This window comes from Schistocerca serialis, chromosome 11 (genome assembly GCF_023864345.2).
Source record: "Schistocerca serialis cubense isolate TAMUIC-IGC-003099 chromosome 11, iqSchSeri2.2, whole genome shotgun sequence".
Classification (NCBI taxonomy): domain Eukaryota; kingdom Metazoa; phylum Arthropoda; class Insecta; order Orthoptera; family Acrididae; genus Schistocerca; species Schistocerca serialis.
The window spans coordinates 100,205,909-100,225,829 of NC_064648.1; positions in this window are offsets into that span (position 1 = coordinate 100,205,909).

Below are 19,921 nucleotides of genomic sequence, written 5' to 3' on the forward strand. Positions count from 1 at the left end.
GCAGCAACCATGAGCGTTTGTTCATCGAAGTAAATGGTTAACTTGCTAATTAAAGTCTCAAACACTAAATAAGCTAGTAGTTCGTCGGGAAACAATGTAACTATGAGCCTGTAAACTTCTGTTCCCACTACGAAAAGAAAAATGTTTTGCTCTTTTGATCTTGCAATTGGTGTGCCTTCATATTTTTCTTCAATTGAGGTAAGCATTCCGACCAGTCCTCATGCTGTTTGTTGGAGCTGTGGAATGGTTGACGGAGGCTGTAGCTGCTGTGCTGCTTGTAGGTTCTGTTGTTATTGTGTTAGCTACATCATTGGTTGCAGTAACTACTGGATTTGCCCACTCTGTAACTGAATAGCATGCGTTAGAGAACCGTCTTTTGATGCAAAAATCATGCCTGTTAGGAATTTGGATTAGACATGTCACACAAAAAACACACTCATCTCGGTAGTAATGTCCATCCCAAGTCGGAAGTCCACATGATAACGTACTAAGACATATAAATAGCAAGAATTAAATAACAAGTATCAAGGATGGGTGTGTGGGCAAAACAAAAATTAACTCACTTTGCTCAAATCCCATCCCTCCCGATCACAAACTGTTGTATCATACTTTTAATACTACAGAAGGAGATTTTACTCGTCATCCCCTAAACTATTCACAGTGTTCTGAGGGAAACACTAAGAGAGGAGAACGAGAAGAATACTGATACACTGATGATGATTAGTGACAAGAACACACATTTATCGATGATACTCTACTTTGTACAAATCGACTCAGGCTGAAGTTCAGCTACTGTTCCAGAAGCTAAAGCTGGATAGTAAACAGTTCCCGTCCCACTAAAAGATCGCCGAAGATGGGCTGGTGTGTACTTGCTAAAGGCAGACAATGTGCCACTCTGATTCGGAACTGCATGCTCTGCTGTGGTGGCAGTGCATGTCACTTCTCTGGCGGCAATACTGCTGGGACTTCTTGATGTGGCAATAGCTGGGCTATACACCATCTCTGGAGTGGGTTGTCGACACCTGTTGTGCTGCCTGCTGGTGTGTTGTGCTTATGACACCACAGTCCCTATTTTGAAGGTGTCAACGAATTTCACTGAACACAGTCGCAGGGAAGAGACAAAAGGCATGAAAATTATAAAGAAATACTAAGAGGAAATAACCATCTATTTGGAAGTCACAGCAAACATTAGAAACTGAAAACGTGCGCAATATTTTCATTTGTAATGTGTTACAATGGAAAAAACGTTTCTGAACGGAAGGCAGAGTGAATTTGGCAATTGAGTATTGCATAGAGAGAAAGTTACTAAGAGTGTCTGATGCAATTTACCTTGAGGCATTGGTATATCTTAGTCACATAGAATAATTGTTCGGAAATACGATTTCAATTGTGGATAGCCGGCAACAAAAAGAAAATAACGAATGGAAAAAGCTATGGTAGCTCTGCAGAAAAACATCGAAATTCCTGACAGGCAAAATTATTACAAAGAATTCTCATCCTTTGAGAGTGCGGCCCAGTAAATACACTGACAAAATAAATTGCAGTACCAAAAAAACAATGTAAAGTAATGAAATTTTTGGAATACGTTTGTCTAGGTAATATATTTAAGTGATCAACATTGCAAGATCACAGGTTAATGTAATTGCAAGAGAAGCCACTGCAAATGTGAAATGCTGGTGCATAAATAACTGGTGTAACCCCCAGAATATTGAATGTAAGCATGCACATTTGCATTCACGTTGTAAGGGTGCCAGATGTCAGTTTGTGGGATGGAGTTCCATGCCTGTTGCAGTTGGTTGATCAGTAAGTGGACGGTTAAGGATGGTTGTGGATGACACTGGAGTTGTCATCTGATGACGCCCCATACGTGCTCGACTGGAGACAGATCTGGTTATCGAGCAGGCCAAGGCAACATGTCGACACTCTGTATAGCATCTTGGGCTACAACAGCGGCATGTGGGCGAGCTTTAACCAGTTAGAAAACACCTCCTGGAATGCTGTTTATGAATGTCAATACAACACACTGAATCATCAATCTGAAGTAAAAGTTTGCAGTCAGGGTGCATGGGATAACAACGAGAGTGCTCCTGCCATCACACGAAATCACACCCCTGGCCATAACTCCATGTCTGGGCCCAATGTGTGTACTATGCAGACAGGTTGGTTGTATGCCCTCACCTGGCCGCCTCATAATGAACATACAGACATCACTGGCGCTGAGGGAGAACCAGCTTTCAGCAGACAACACAACATATCATTCTGCCCTCCAATGGGCCCTCGCTTGACACCACTGAAGTCGCTAACAGCGGTTCTTTGGCGTCTGTTGAATGTGCACTACAGGGTATATGACCCAGAGGTGTCCTTGTAGTAACTGACTTGCAACAGTTTGTTGTGTCACTGCTGCTCAAATTGCTGCTGCAAATGCAGTACGATGCGCCAGAACCATTCACTGAATACGATGGTCTTCCCTCCCAGTAGTGCCACATGATCGTCCAGAGCCTGATCTCCTTGTGACTGTACATTCCCATAAACATTGCTGCCAGCAATTATGTACAATGGCTGCATTCCTGCCATGTCTTTCTGCTATACTGCAGAAGAAACCTCCATCAACTCACAATGTCCAGTCTCAAAAGTAACTAACACTCATGACCTTTACAGCATGTATTTAAAGCAAACATCCTTATACTGGAGCTAGTAGCGTCACTCTTATGCAACTGGCGCAATAATTGACTATAGATCATCTTTCAGATGCAGAAACACACCTACCAACTTTGGTGTATGTCGCACAACTCCTTCTTGGCGTTAGGATTTCTTTTCCATCAGTGTATTTTTTCAGAAAGGAATAGATTGTAAGACAAACTTGACATATTTCTTTCACTCTCAAGGAATACTTGGTGCACAAAGTATAATGAATGTGGGGACTCCTCTTGATAACCAAAAATTGAATGAATACATAAATAAATAAAAGCTGAGACTACAGAGACTTAAGAAAACAGTTGACAAACATTACAGCTGCATGAAAGTATTCGGGTTCTAGCATAAAAAGTACTTCAACAAAGTTCTTGTCTGAAGAACATATGAAGAAAGGAGTACCTCTGATATAAAACACCTTGTAGCTTGCACAAAAAGAAATCTTTACTAACAAACAGCATAAAACAGTACAAGAGGGGCATTCAGTACATGATTGACGTTAGACATATTGATTCTGAAGATCCTTCACTTCTTAAAAATAATTTGAAACAAAATAAACTTATTAATTCTTTTCCACGAAAAGCAGAATAATGAAATAATTAAATGAATAAAACAATTGTGGTGTCACCGCCAGACACCACACTTGCTAGGTGGTAGCTTTTAAATCGGCCGCAGTCCATTAGTACATGTCGGACCCGCGTGTCGCCACTGTCAGTGATAGCAGACCGAGCGCCACCACACGGCAGGTCTCGAAAGACTTACTAGCACTCGCCCCAGTTGTACGGACGACTTGCTAGCGACTACACTGACGAAACCTTTCTCATTTGCAGAGAATATAGTTAGAATAGCCTTCAGCTAAGTCAATGGCTACGACCTAGCCAGGCGCCATTAACAGTTTATAGTCTTGAACGTACCGTCCAGAACGATGTATTCAAATGATGGATTAAAGTTAAGTATTCCAGCAGCTACGAACTTTTCTTTATAGCATTCGTTACGTGTCCTGTTTCAGACCTCACGCCAGCCTGCGTGAGTTTAAGCGTGTGCCTTTCGGTTACCCGTCACTGTGGACTGGCTGTCTTGTCAGTCCACAACAACAATAATGCCACATAATGTTGTGGGTGCGATATTCGTCCAACACTGAAGACAATATTACAGGCATGGCACTCAAAGTGTTAAAAGCAGCCTAAAATAAATGTTTTGTAAGCCACAGATCAAGTATTTTAGTTATTTGTTACTGTACTACAGCAAGTCACCATTATCACAGAAAACATCTTTTGTCATTCAAAGTTGACTTCTCTGGCCTGCTTAAAGTACCAGTAATAGATTTGCTTTTACCCCTTGAAAATAATATCTTCTCAACATATTCAACGTAATACTGTATCATTACTAAAACGAACTAGAAAAAAAAAAATTTTTAAATTGTGTGAAGTATCCTGATTATCATCATCAAGAAACTCTTTAAAACAACATAAATCTCCATAATAGCTTAAAAACACTTTCAACAGATGTATCGTCATAACATTGTCTGTGGACATCCCTATCATCCTACCCCACAATACTCACATTAAGTGTTACATAAAATACTGTATGAAATGTATTTTTTCACCATTTGAAATTATACTGCTGGTTATCATGCACCTAAGCATAATAAATTAAAGATTTTTGGACGATGCTACATCTGAATTCCACACTTACTGTCAGATACCTATGCCCCTTGGGTCTGAATCTTACATTGAACGAGAGAGAGAAAACCCACAGTAAGAAACTGCTGTATGATGCCAGAAAGAATGAAACTTGAAGAATGATCACACAAAACCCAAATACGTCATAATAGTTAGACACGTATTCATACTGAGCCAGGTGGCGCATTTAGGAGGATGATGGCTCAAATCCGCATCTGGCCATCCTGATTTAGGTTTTCTGTGATTTCCCTAAATCGCTTCAGGCTAATGCTGGGATGGTTCCTTTGATAGGGCACCGACAACTTCCTTCTCCATCCTTCCCTAATCTGATGAGATCAATGATCTCGCTATTTGGTCCCTTCCCCCAAATCAACCAACCAACCAACATGTATTTATAAAGATTGATTCACACGTAACAGAATGGAACGTGAAAACAATGTACAATGCATTTCAGATGGAGTGGTTTACATAGACAATCAATGAGATGGAACAGCACATAAACATCCAATTTTCTGGAGAAGAAAGTTTTTCATTAAAGTTATGGCAGGGCCATATGGAGGCAGGGCGATGTAGTCATCTGCAAACATTGCAAGTTGACCTACTTTCACTGCACTTACCCGTGTTATGTTAATGGATTTCGTACTTTAGCATATTCTTAGTTTTTATTTAGTTGATATGCACTGGTTTCTTGACCCATTGCAAATGTTCTGTGACAACTAGGACGTTTGTTTCTTTCTTTTTTTACTCTGCTGACTCTTCTTCTATAGTAGTGGCTAGATAAATTATGCAAAAGTGAAAAGGAACTAGGTTTTACTGTACCTGAACAGAATGAAAAGCCTACACTGTGTATGAATAGGAACATAAATTTATAAAGCAAGTTTTATTAAATAAACTTTTGTTAACTGTCAGAGTCAACTGTATTGAAGAGAGAAATACAGTTGTTTATACATAGTGAAGAAAAAATGCTGGTCTTGGAGGTCGGCATGCCATTACTCAACCACATTCAAGACAAAAGTTTTTTTAGCAACATCTGATCGGGTGTTTATTGAAAATTCGTGTACATTAACAAGGAGCTGGCAACACTGCTACAGCATGCAGCACTTCAGAATGTGCACAGAAATGTGTATCACCTCGCACTATCATGCCACCCATTGTAGCTCATTGAATAGACTGCTAGGGCATCAAATCCATATTCACCATGGAGTGTGGTTTGAATCCTTGGCAGTTTATTTTTTAGACGCCTTTTCCATAGTTCTTATTGTTTATGAGCAGAACATCATGTTTTCACATGACAGTAGCTGATCACATGACAAAGGGAGCCATAAATTGCATGCATGTGTGTACTAAAAAACTACACAGTGCACAGCAACAACTGGCCCTGTCAAGTTCATGTAAGGCAGCTTCCCAATGGAATAAACAAATGATGGATATGTTGATATGCTTTAGGAGTTGAGTGCATCCAACTAACAAGCTGCTGCTGCTGCTGCTGCACGTGTGTTTGCACCTCAAAGACACCATCCCAATAAGACTGATTTTTGGCACTTGGTGCAATGCCTTCAGGTAACCGGTAGCCTTTAATTGCAAATAATGAACAGATGTAGTCCAAGGATTATACATACTCCACAAACAGAAGATGTGATTACTGAAACCGCTCCCCAATCACTGAAGTATCTGTGACATTGCAAGGCAGTGTTAGGTATCTCAAAGGCTAGCTGTTGACATGTTGCACAACGAAGAGCTGCATCCTTATAATTGCATGTTAACTCAAACACCAGTGGCCAGAAGACTGCAGTCTATGAGTACAGCTTTGTGGATCGTTTTTACACTAAGCAGAAAATAACAAACACTTTATGAATGATGTGATATGGAATGACATATCTAGCTCCACTTTTGAAGGGTTTTCAACCTCCACAACAGCCATTATTGATTGGAACACAACCCCATTCCACCTGTGAATGTGACTTTCAGACAAGCCTTGGCATGAACCTGTATGCTGGAATCGTTGGAGAAGTGCTTATGTGCTCTCACCTATTGTGGACAAGTTGAATGCGCTCCTGTATCATGTGTTTCTTTGCAATGCTTTTGTCTAATGCATTAGAAAATGTTCCATTTGGTGTGTGGCGACAGCTATGGTTTGAGCACGATGGTGTACCGCCGCTTTTTGGAATGAAGGTGCATATCTATTTAAATGAAGCATTCCCAGGGAAATGGATTGGTCATGGAGGTTCAATGTTCTGGCCTCCACGTTCACTGAGCCTTAATCAACTAGATTTTTATTTGTGGGGACACTTAAAGACGAATACCTTGTGGGAACGATGCTTCAGCAATGGTGGATGCAGGTGTGTTGCGTAGGACCCAGAAAATAATGACCCATTGAGTGACGAAGTGTTTGCAAGTGCAGATTAGACACTTTGAACATCTCTCAAATGGACATTGCTCATACCTGTATGTACTGGCCCTGTGAAAATAAGCCTGGACGTCAAAAGTACAGAATGGAATTATGATAGTTTAGCTTATCTATAGTTTGTGTGTACCTCATTGGGTCGATGTTACTGTATAGTCTATTAGTGTCTATGGGCTTTATTTGTGTCATGGACGAAACAATATGGTCGTCGCAGCTGTAATAAGTTCATGTGCATCCCAATATTTAAATGAAGGTAACAGTAACAGAAAGAAATACGCAATATATCGCATTGTGGAGGTGTAAATAGGACACATTTTGATACTTTAACTGAAAAAAAAGTTTGGTGCGAACGCGACTGGAACATCAGTGAGTCAGCATATCCAGTCTCTATGGCATTGCCTTGTCTTCCTGAGCTAAAGGGAAAGCTCTGGCATAGCGTAGAGTTCATGCTACCTGTTCTTGACCCCGCTGCACGCTGTTACAGCATTGCCTGAATGTGCTTTTTAAATCACGTTTCTATGAAACCTGTTGGCTGGAGTAGGTTCTGCTAGATACTTATTTTGTATAGAACTGGTATGGAGACTCGCATGCCAACTAGCGTGAGCTCCTTGAAGACAAACTAAACCTCTGTCAACGTATCACAAGGGAACATTACAAAATAGCTCTTTTCGATTTTCTTAAAAGTAATTATAAGATTATACCAACACTAATTACTTACATAAGAATGGAGAAACAGGCAGAAGCCGACCTTGGGAAGATCAGTTTGGATTTGGGGGGGATGTAGGAACACTATCTAATACTGACCCTATGACTTAGGTTAAAAGAATGGTTAAGGAAAGGCAAGCGTACGTTTATAGTATTTGTTGACTTATCGAAAGCTTTTGTCAATGTTGACTGAAGTATTCCCTGAAATCCTGAAAGTAGCAGGGATAAAATACAGGGAGTGAAAGGCCATTTACAGTTTGTGCAGAAACCAGAAGACAATTATAAAGAGTCAACAGGCATGAAAGGGAAGCACTGATTAAGAAGGGAGTGAGACAGGGTTGTAGCCTATCCAAAATGTTATGTAATCTATTCGTTGAGCAAGTGGTAAAGGAAACCGAAGAAAAATTTGGAATAGGAATTAAAGTTCAAGGAAAAGAAACAAAAACTTTGAGGTTGTCAGACACAGCAAAGGACTCGGAAGAGCGGTTGAACAGATATAAGATGAACACCAACAAAAGCAAAACAAGGATAATGGATTGTAGTCGAATTAAATCAGGTGATGCCGAGCAAATCAGACTAGAAAACAAGACACAAAGTAGTAGATAAGTTTTGCTATTGGGCAACAAAAGAACCGATAGTGATTAAAGTACGGAGTATCTAAAAAGTAAATGACAATGACAAGAAGAGTGTCTGTGAACAAGAGAAATTTGTTAACAACGAATATACATTTTAAGTGTTAGGAAGTCTTTCCTGAAAGTATTTGTGTGAAGTTAGTTGGTGTGGAAGTGAAACATGGATGATAAGTAGTTAAGACAGAAAGAGAATAGAAGCTTTTGAAATGTGATGCTATGGAAGAATTCTGAGGTTTAGATAGATATATCACGTATAAAATCAAGAGGTACTGAATAAAATTGGTGAAAAACGAAATTTGTGGCACAATCTGACTAGAGGAAGGAATTGGTTAATGGAACACATTCTGAGACAACAACGGATTGCCAATTCCGTGTGGGAGGGATGTGTTGGGGTTAAAAATAGTAGAGGGAGAGCAACACATGAAGACTGCTAGCAGACTGAGAGTAACGTAGGTCATGATAGTTACTTGGAGATGAAGAGGCTTGCACACCATAGAGCAGCATGGAATGTGGCCACAAACCAGTCTTTGGACTGAACACCACAACAACAACAAACTATTATAAGACATGATGCTCAGTGCTCGGCCATCTAGAAGGTATTCGAGCATTTGAAATGTATTATCATAGTCACTGGGAACTGGGGGCTTAGCATGAACGTTTGTTAATTGTGAAGTTGTTGGTCTAATCCCAGTAGTAGTAACATCTTTTATGTTTTATTTAAATTCCATATTGGATTAACCACTAGAATTGTTATTTAACGAATATTAAGTTGTTTCTTTAATAACATATTTTTTACTTTTACTTACTAAGTGCGCGAAAATACCAGTATTGAAAATAACTTAGAATTTGGTTTCAAAAATACAAAGCATCAAATCGAAATATAGTAGAATTTTCTGTATATGGGAACTGGGTGGTACCACTGATATATTTCATATTTTTAACGTAAAGACTTTTGTATGTCTGTATCAAATTGTAAATTATTTTTGTACAATTAGTGATTAAAAATAACAATATTAACTTTGATTTTTGTTAATAAATGTGAAATTTAAGTAAAAGTAAAAAAGACTTTGCTCCATTTACACTATGCACTCAGCTACTAACGATTCTGTTAGTTGGCTCTACATGTTTTACACATAACATCTCTTGGAAATCAAACTTTCAAAGAGAATTTTTTGGAGATATCTTTTTATAACTGCTTGGTATTGTTTTAAGAAACTGATGTCAAGGAAATGACTTTCAAGTCCCATATGCATGACGAAAATCATAAAATGGACTTCTCACTAATAGTGCAACCCTCAAGGAACGTGTGTGAATTCTCAGGTGTTAGCATTTCAATGGGGACAGAAATGCCCCTTTCGTTGGCAGTCTGTTCTTCTCCATCACCTGCAATAGGCAGCAGCTTCCTCAGTGCGGCGGTTTCTCCTCCATGCCAACTCTCAGCAGGCTGAACACAAACAGTGTGGCAAATCATTGTGTGCAGCTTGCAGCGGCGAACAGCTGTGAAACAGGGTGGAAATCTGTGGGGAGAAGGCATCGGCGGCCGCAGCAACATTGCAGAATACTATGTGGCGAATTTTGGCTGCAGGTGTGACGTCAAAGCAGCACCGGAAGTCTACGTGCACCAGACTGCAGCGCCTCCACTTGCAGCAGCGTGTGGCCACTAGTGAATGCATCACCTGGAGCCTCGTTTACACGAGAGCGAATGGGAGCGAAACTGAGTGAACAAGCGTTCGCTGGCATTTCACCAGTGTTCAATACCATTTGCTTCTACTCGGCAACAAGCGTTTACACCGAGGGAATGGAAATATATGTGAGAGCACGAGCATAACAGGCCAACATTAAGGATGCTACGTTATCATTTTTTTTTTGCACTAATAATCTTCACAAATGTTTCACTAAATATGACACTAGTTATATCCATGATACAAAATTTTTATATTCAGAGAGGATTTGCATGGCAAGTGTTATGGTCTTGACAGTCCACACAACCTTCCTTAGCTTTACTGCTAACAGTTGTTTGATGATTTTCGCCACCTTGTCGTTAACATGAAGGGATAATCAATAATTACTGACAAGTAACGTAACCTGAAGGATGGTTAGTATTTACATACTGTCTGTTACCAACGGGAGATAATTATAATTGTTTTGTGTTCCCATAGCTCCTATCGTAGATAGTTGCTGGTTATTGCAATGACACTTGCCAAGCACTTATTGTATTTTATTGAAGGACAGATAAAGAAAATAATGCAAATAAATCAGTGTAGTAGATACATATTTATACTCGTTTACTTCCAAGATAATTTATTGTACATTTTACGTTTAATAAAAACAAATCCAAAGCGTGTGCTTATTCACTCAGCTTCCTCTGCTGGAAGAATTTAATGAATTTATCACCTCATTCATGTCCCAGTCGGACCTTTGAGTGCTTCAACGAGTTTCGGCTTATCGTATTCATTTTTCTTTAGAATTTTTGGTGTGGATCTTTTGGATACCACAAACCCCTATGATGTCTATATTCATATATCACAGCTTTCTGAGATATGCCAAGTTTTATCTGACCATGTGCTTGTGTAGTGCAAACATTTTTCGTGTAGATTTATTTCGTTATATGGCTGTATATAGGTATTTTCTCTCTCCATTTTGCAAGCTTTTGCCTAAATGTGTGTTAATACCTTCTAGGTAGCTTCTATGGGAATGGAGGATAACAGTGCTGTCTTGTTGTTGCTTTTTGGCGTTGTAGTGCCAACCAGTGGTCAACTCTATACTCACCTCATGAGATGTTCCTACTAGAAAATTTTTTTAAAAATTATTTTATATTCTGTGATGTATTCAGCACTGGTATCTAGCATCTCCTATCTTTAAATACAATTTATAGTATTTGCATCTCTGTCAGTATTCCATCCTTCAGGTCTTTCCGTAATATGCAGCTCACTAGCACATACAAAGACTACTTGGTATCGTGACTTCATAAAAATACTGTTAGTTAAGTTTTTGCTTTTTATACTACTCACAGCAGACTGGTTAATATGACAACAAATTTTTCGTAGGTCATAACTTCTTGACTTTTCAAAAATAGAATTTGTGTTTTCACTTTTATGGTATTAAAAACTAGCAGTTACAACAATTTACAATAAATGGCAAGTGAACTTTAAAAATAGTAGATTCATACATCTTTCTCATAGATTTCATTTTACAATTACATTATCAATCGCCACAGGAATGAGAACAAAACCATGGTACCTTCTCATGGTCACTGCCCAGTTGCTAAATGTGTCACTCTGTTCAGGATAGCAATGGTCCACTCCCAACTAAGTACACACAATGGTGGTTCAAAATGGTTCAAATGGCTCTGAGCACTATGGGACTTAACATCTGTGGTCATCAGTCCCCTAGAACTTAGAACTACTTAAACCTAACTAACCTAAGGACATCACACACATCCATGCCCGAGGTAGTATTCGAACCAGCGAACGTAGCGGTCGCTCAGCTCCAGACTGTAGCGCCTAGAGCCGCACGGCTACTCCGGCCGGCAATATGCATAAAAAATATGTATTTTGTAATTATTTTGCAAGTCATATTGGGTCAAAACTCCTTAATTTTGTTGCAAAAGCAATATCTATCTTTCATCACTCAAGCAGTGAAGATCGAAATTCGATCATGCTACTAACTGTAATCGAGCTGTATTTAGCCAGGCTTAATATTGCTAATTGCTTGCAGGAAATCAGGCTATTATGTTTTGGAGGAAAATCAATTTTTCGGAAGGGCAAGAACGTTGACAGTACCAGACAACTTAGTATTGGTCTTCCCGTTCTCAGTGATCTAATATGCCCCACTGAAAGCCATATAAGGTTCCCAGCACTCATTATGACATTCTGTTTGTCAACTATCAATGAATCATAGAGGTGACAGCTGTATACACGGAATGTAACCTTAGCTGTGGAATTAAAGGGTCAGTATGACGAATTATACAGTGAAGTGGCATAGGTATTGCATTATGAGCCGTCTTTGTGCATTCAAGGCATTCTGGAACTTGGTCAAGCTGCCCTAAACATACATTGAGAAGGCAACATGAATGAGAATGGTTTACAACTGCTTGAATTTTGTGATAAGTACCAGGTGTGTGTCACTCAACAGAATTTAACGGCATGCAAGGCACAATGTTCCCTAGGTGTCCTATCCCTCCAAACACAGCAAGCAACTAGATCTCATTTTAATCAAGAGGAAATGTCTCCACCATTTTCTGCACATGTTCTCTTTTCATTGCACCAATTGCGACACTGATCATATACCAGGAATGACAAAGGTGCACTTCAAGCCCAAAAAGATTCACTCTGCTAAAATATCTAGCAGAGTCAGTCTGTGTGAGAATATAGACCATGCAAGGAGACAGAAATTTGGTGACATAGTCCAGAAGGAAGTTTATACCTGGGGCTTAAATGCACACATTTTCAAAGGCGATCAAGTACTTCTTACCCTTACATGTGACACTATATTTGACAATCTCAAAGTGAAATGCCAAAATAGTTTCTTTTAGAATACTAATATCCTGAAATATTCCCTTGATTCTAGGTATCAGGCAACTACCAACTAGTACTCAAACCATTACATCGTCACCCACTGGGACAAAAAAAGCAAAGGCAATAGTACACCACATCATCTGTAACTGTGGTAACAGTGCTGCAAGAAACTTTGTGCAAGTATACAGGAGTTTTTCAACTCTGGGAACATTGGTTGATTGTACCTGGATATCAAAAGGGTCATTGAGCCCACTTAAAAAGAATGCCCTTTATAAGGAGACTAGTGGAACAGTCATCACTGATTATAACAATCAATTACACTACTGGGTGGAAAAAATACTCCAAACCCTAACCAAATGAGTGGTGCAGTGGTTAGTACTCTGGACTTGCACTCAGGTGAATGGTGATTCTAATCCCCATCCGGCTGTCCAGATTTAGGTTTGCTTAGATTTTCCCAAATCGCTCCAGGCTAAAGCCAGTATAGTTCCTTTGAATAGGTATGACTGATTTCCTTCTCCATCGTTAAGAGCAATGGGCTTGTGTTCCATCTCTAATGACCACATATGAAAATTGTTTGACATTGAGAGGACAGCTCAATAGAATAATCAGCTTGGTGGCAAATCTGCCAATAGTTTGATCTTCCATGAATGTGTGTCTATGCAACATCATTTAAGTAAATACTGCGATCATGCAACTGAAAACTAACTCATATACACGGTACATTTACGTGTAAGACCATTGAAAAAAAAGTATTGACGACAGCAAGAAGCAGACAACTATTCAGTTCTTTTTTCAAATAGTTGCTGGCAATGTTGAATCTTCAATAGTTGTGTCTGGATGAGAAGAAGGTTAGTGAATATACAATCTTTTCAGTGTTTTAATCGTACTAAATCTATTTTGTTGTCTAGTAATCTCCTAGCACTTTCAACCATGGTCAGTGATCATATTTGTAGTCTATTTATTGCAGATCTTCCTGAAAATGTCCAGACTTCCCAGGCGGAGGTTGCAAGTGAAACTACAACCGTAAGTGTTTAAAATCACTGATCTCCATAGATATTGGCAAGGGGCAGCAAGAGGGGGGGCAATCATCTCCTCCCCCCCCCCCTTGCCGCAATCATATAGAGTAGACAGTTTTTAATCGTTACAGAGTTATCATACATCATGAATAATCATCTGTTCTCTGTGATATTATAACTTTTTTGCATCAGCTGTAAAATTTAGTTCTTGGCACATGAGATGTCTCAAAGCTAACCAACTCATTTATATCAAAAATAGAAATTTTAGAGTCTTGCTCTGTCCCCCACTGGATAAATTTCTGTGTCTTCCAATGCTGACATCAAAACCTCTTGGCTTTTTTGCGGTATGTTAAACGTTATATCAAAAGGTAAACTTAGAAACTATAGCCAGAGAATGAGGATAAACGCATAAAACAAAGTAAAACAGTAATTGAGTGGACTGATGAAGGAAGATAATAGACAGAGGAAGTGTGTCAAATGGAAGGTCAGAAAAACGAATCTACAAGCATTATTAAATGATTCGATAACTTCCATATATGAATAATAGCAGTCATAAATTAGATACAATGATGTGCTGTGCTGGTTAAATGTCATGAATTTCAATTTACTTGTGAATTGTTTACCCCAGTATTGAAATGACATAAGAGAAATAGGAAGAAAAAAGAAATCGTGCATATTCTGTCTTCCTTCATATTCAGCTCTATAGTACCAGGTGAGCAGAAGACTCCAGATGTAGTGGCAGGGAGTCCACACTCAATCGGCTGTACGTAGAGTGGGGGAGTGCCACAAGATGGCAGCAGCAGCTGTTGCCAGTGGCAAGCTAAGGTCTATTATAGGGTAGGTCTGGACACCAATGTTCCCTATAGATCCGCCGTATTCGGGCTAGAGCAGACGATTGAGTGTAATGTCGCTAGGGGAGACAGCAGTGGCTTTTGGGAATTACCACCATTCTGAAGCTAGTTTGCATACCTGTAACTTTCAGACCAGAAAATATCTTTTTAAGCTTAAAATCAAGATGTTGATTGTGCATGAGTCTGAAATCGCCAATTAAGACACAAAATACTGTGGCATCAAACTGCAAGGAAAGATCCATACGAGCCTGCTAGACTTCGAAGTAAATAAACACCTCATTATTGATTGGTTAACAATAAATATATATATGCGGGTATAACGTTACTCAGCAACTAGGGAATGGATTCCTTTACAGTGTATAGAATTTTTGTTTGCCTAGTAAGCTATGACTCTACACTGCATCATTCAAGAGTGGTTTGAACATCACACATTTATATATTATCAGTGGTGTCCGTTCTCTTGGAGATGTCAAAGAACAGGCACCACTCATACAGACATATGTGCTGTGAAGGCTAGTATGATCATTCAGTGCGGGACACACTATACCCTATCTCGTGTGGACTTCATGTGATGCGCCGAGCGAACGCAGGAGAAGGGGGTAGGGGACGTTGCTTAGATACTGTGCAGCAAATGAGAATTTGGATTGATGAGGGAGTTGTTCTGGGGTAGTGCGTGCAGTTGTGTATAACCACTGTGCCAAGTTGTTGACTAATGTAGGCGTTGCCGACCGAAACGCCGTATTCTGTCTGTTTACATATCTCTGTGTTTGAATAAACATGCATATACCGGTTGCTTTGGCGCTTCAGAGTATAATGATGTCATAGCTAGAACATGTATTTTCTTTTTTTCACAAAGTAGCTGAGAGAAAGTTTTACCCGTATTACAGGAAAAATAAAATGCCATGATTTCAGCGTAGGATTTATGGATGTTACCATGTTATTCGTTTTACATTTCCAGTAGCAACAAGGAAACTGTTAAAAACTGTAGTTCATTGTTTATTTTACACTCTAGGATATAATAAGCACGTATACATAAACATTTTATCTGTTATTACTTTTATATTGTAATTTCATGTACTGAGGCTCCATGACAATGGAGATCTGCACCTCAATTTGGTGCTACAGAACTAGATGTGTAAAATAACAAAAATAAAAATACTCCAGTAAATGTATCTGAAAAATTACATCATTTTGCGGCATATAGTTCATTTGGTAGAACAAAGATTTAAATAGGTAAAAAAAAATGCTAAAATAGGGCACATTTAAACTTCAAATCATACATGACGTTTTAGTTTATTATTTCTTTACTACCGACTATTCGCATCACACTTTGCAGTCAATATGCACAAGTACCACTGAACGTATCCACAAAAGTATTTTACTGTACAGCACAGAGCCCATGAGAAATTATGTCAAACGCTGACATGCGTAAAAAACTACCTTTTGCTTCAAGCAGACCGCAGATTACTAATACTGTACTTATCCAGTGTCTCATAATGAAAGGACTTACAGACTTCCAACCAACTTTAAGCATATTTTCAAACCTTTTCTAAACTTTTTCTCGCTTACATACCTAAAGTCAAACATTTAACACATTAACTCTGATATATGAAGCTGTTTTATTCATTGGTGTTGGATTCTTTAAGGAATACGAGGTTTACTGGTACTTATACAAATGTTAATTGTGGTAGTCCCATTTCACATTCTCCAAGCCAACATAAATTAGGCCTTTAGTATCGGACGCCATATCCAAGACATGACTCGTCTCATTCATAGACATGCATTGGAATACAGCTGACCTCTCTCATTCATAAAGTTTTCCACTCATGCTGCTAGAGGCTCTCTTGAAAAAAAAAAAGAAGCGGTATTTATATGCTCCGTATATCTTGAATTCTGTTAACATCAAATCGATGATTCAATTATTGAGTGAATAGCTTTGTATCATGCAGTCATAAAGGGTACATGAGTGGGCTTTCGGCTCTGAAAGTTCATATCGATGATGTTTCGTTGAATGGTTCACACGCTGACATTTGCTGATGGCCCAGCATTGAAATCTGAAACAATTTGCGGAAGGGTGCACTTCTGCCACGTTGAACGATTGTCTCCAGTCATCGTTGGTCCCGTTCTTTCATAATCTTTCTCCGGCCGCAGAGATGTCAGATCTGATGTTTTACCTGATTCCTGATATTCACAGTACACTCGTGAATTGGTCGTACAGGAAACACTATTTCGTCGCTACATCGGAGATGCTGTGACCCATAGCTCGTGTGCTGACAACAACACCACGTTCAGACACCCTTAAATCTGATAATCTATCATTTTAGCAGTAGTAACCGATCTAACAGCAGCGTCAGACACTTTTAGGAGTTGCCGACCGCAGCGCCGTATTATGCCCGGTTGCATAGCTCTGTATTTGAATATGCAAGTCTATGAGAGTTTATTTGGCGCTTCAGTATGGATTGATTAGCCATGAAAGTACAATTTGTAAAAAATCGTTTACAACTTTTAAAGAAACAGAAATAAGATTAATTAATAAAATGGGAACTGAGACATCATTAGGAACAAATATACAGTCTGGAAAAGAATGGCGGGGGAATATTAAAACGAACAGTAGCTTGCATGAAGTCTCTAATTATACAATATGGTACATACACGCCTTGTGGTCATGTTGAAAATGTTCAAGGACATAAAAATTTTGGAAATCTATCATTATCTTTACTGAATATTGTAGCTCTGTTTTATTCACTACTAGCAAATCGTCTTAAAAAAAGAGTCGTGGAAACGCCAAAATCTGTCACATATCTGTCACCACAAATTCAAAATGAATTCATTCATCTTCTGGTATCCACAGTTCGAAATCGAATAAAAGAAGTAAATATTATCGACTTTTATTTGATTTGACTCCTGATACGACTGATTGCGCACAAATATCAAGTATTTAGAAATGTAGGCAGTGATTTTACCAATAGAAAAATTCATATCAACGAATCTTTAGTGGCATACGTTGAAATACACGTTAAACATTCATCCTCAATTTAGAAAAATTTAGTTCCAATCAGATGATGTTAAACTGTAGATCATAATGCTATAACAACGGTGCTGTAACATCAGGTCATATATCTGACGTTTAACAAAGGAGTATGAAAAGAATAATAAAGCACTATTTGCAAATTGTGATAACAACTCCTTGAATTTAGTAGGAGTTGCTGTAGGTAAGCAAGAGCCAATCATTGTAACAAGTTTTGGAATAATTGAAAAAAAATATATATCTTTTTTCATGTACGACATTATGGTGTCTATTATTATAAATGCTTTAAAGAAAGCTGTTAAATATTAATTTGAAACAGGATGGAGTGCCAGGGCACAAATGGTTAGTATTATTGTCAGTGGGCTGGAAGAGTTAGTAGAACTGTTAGAAAAACTAGCACAGGATAGCACTACCCAAGTGATACCAGAAGCGAAGCTACAATTTTATTGCAAAATACACTTAATTATAGTGTCATGGCTTTAGTCCTTTTCTGGAATGAGATCTTGAGGAGAATGGAAAGAGTGCATTTCAGATTACAAGATCCTAAAACGAATTTTTGGGACGTATTCCATGATCTGAACTTGCAGGCATTTGAGCAAGTTTTGTGAATAGGCAATAGAAAAGGCTAAATATCTGTGTAAAAAATGATATATTGATGTAACAGTGTGTTGGAAGAGGCTGAAAAATTCTTGGAGAAATGGCTAGCAGTTTTGATCTTTCTGCAGAAAGTAAATTTCTCACTTTATGAAATGCGTTCCTCATCATCTGCAGTAAGAAATAAGTACATGATTTACACGACTAAGTGATTTTAATTACAAATTTGGATTTTTATGGACACTGAAAATTTATAAAATAAGGCTAATGGTGATGACAGCCTTGGAAAGAATTGTACAAATTTTAATGGACTGAAATCCCGTGTCAAAATATGTGACTGTAAGATGTTACTCTGCAGTATAAAAGACACTGAACCTGAAGAGCTTCTTACCATTATAACTGCACATGGAGAAAATGTTTCTGCGAACCTGAGAGAAGCATTTCAAATAGTCCTTAGTATTTCCATATTAACTCAGAGTAAACATTTGTTCATCATATTAAAACTAATTTTCACGTATCTATGATGGGACAAGATTGCCTAAGTAACCTAGTATCTCTATTCCTCGAGCAATTGCTCTGGTATACACAGCCAACCAGAGTTCATTGTTTTGCTCTGAATTCTAATAACTCATTGTTGCATTGCTGGCAGTTCCACCTATCTTCAAATTAAACCTCTGTTAGTCACCTGTATTATTATTTTTTTTTTTTGGTGACAAGGCATTGGAAATATTTCTAGTTTATTTTTTTCTATGCTCTATTCAGTGTACAGATTCAACCAAGTGACTGGAATGTAAGTAAACATGTTTCTGTTAATTATATGCACCACCGTTTTTATGAGTTAAAGTCTTTCATTATCAATTATGTTTCATTTTTATTTATACTCTTAGGGCCGATTTCAAGAAAGGCTTCTCAGGGGAGAAAACGAAAAGTTTCTCAGTGATGACAGTGAGTATCCTGAATATGACAGGTCTGAGAGAAGGAAAAAGAAATACTAGTTACTGATCAAAACAGTGAATCAAATGTGGCAAAGGATCCATTAGAGGGAAATGTCATCTTATGAAGAAAAAGAAGTAGTTGGTGATTTTATTTGTGGTTAAGATGGTAAAAGTAAGTGGTCCTAGGTAAGTGTAGCCCTCAAAAAAGTTCATCTGTAGAGGTCTACTAAGAGTATTACAGAAGAAGTGACAGCGTTCAACAAGATTAGTGAGAATTAGATTGATTCACTTGTGGAATATACTAATTTACCTATTAGAAATTCATAGAACAACTATTCTAGTGGGAGGTACGTGGAGGAGACTTCCAGGGAAGATATCTGTTGCATCATTGGAATCCTTATTTTGACAGGGTTGAACAGTGGAAATAAAACAAATGTTGAAGAACTTTGATTATTCTTAGAGGTGTGTGTTATACACATGATTGTTACTCCTCCTCAGAATGATGAAATTTAATGATATAACACAAAGGCATGAGCAACATCAACTAGCAGCGATCAGTTCATATTTGGTGAGTTTGTAACCGTAGATGGGTTCGTTTGATCATTATATACCAAACAAACCAAACAAGTACGGCTCGAAATTCTTTGGTGTTTGTGATTTCAAAACGTTCTGTAAAGCATCAATTGAGCTGTATTGTGGAATACAACCAGATGGCTCTTACAACGTATGAAATAAACCATATGATTTTGTGCGTCAACTTGCAGGAAATCTGAATGGATCCAGCCGAATCTTACTTTTGGTAACTGGTATACCAGTTATGCATTGACACACACACTTTTGCAGAAACACGTCATTTGCATCCGAAC